This window comes from Octopus bimaculoides, chromosome 4 (genome assembly GCF_001194135.2).
Source record: "Octopus bimaculoides isolate UCB-OBI-ISO-001 chromosome 4, ASM119413v2, whole genome shotgun sequence".
Lineage (NCBI taxonomy): Eukaryota > Metazoa > Mollusca > Cephalopoda > Octopoda > Octopodidae > Octopus > Octopus bimaculoides.
Genome location: NC_068984.1, coordinates 135,377,829 through 135,378,480, shown reverse-complemented (window position 1 = coordinate 135,378,480; position 652 = coordinate 135,377,829).

The following is a 652-nucleotide window of genomic DNA, read 5'->3' as shown; positions in this document are numbered from 1 at the left end:
TATATATATATATATATTTACTAAATTTCTGAGCGACGTATAAACAGTAGCTGCACGACATCGTGAAGTATATTTGCCACCTAACCTAAATGTGGCTAACACTTAAGGGCTGATGCTACTGTAGTTTGTAGCCCCAGGAAGACATCTCCTCCAGCTGGCTATTGACACACTTTCTGTGCCCTATCAGTATTTGCAACGGAAAGTCATCTTCTCCATCTCCAGCCTGACGTGATATATATCTATCTATTTATATATATATATATGTGTGGGTGCGTGTGTGTGTGTGTGTGTGTGTGAGTGCGTGTGCGTATGTGTGTGTGTACATATATGTGTTTACATTAATATAGATAAATGTATACATATGTCTGTTAATATACATATGATTATACGTATATATAGTCTGTGTATTATGTAATCTTGTGTGGAGATGATTAATAATGAAGTGAATACGAAATGGCGAATGCAGAAGTAGTTGCATTGAGAATGCATTTAAGTATAAAATACAATTGCAGGATTTCTTTTTGTCTGTTTCCCTCTCTCTTTGTCTTTTTCTCTCCCTCTGTCTCCTTTGGTCTCTTCATCTCCTCTCACTCTCTCGGCGTACATACACACACACACACACACAGACACACACACACACACACACACACAC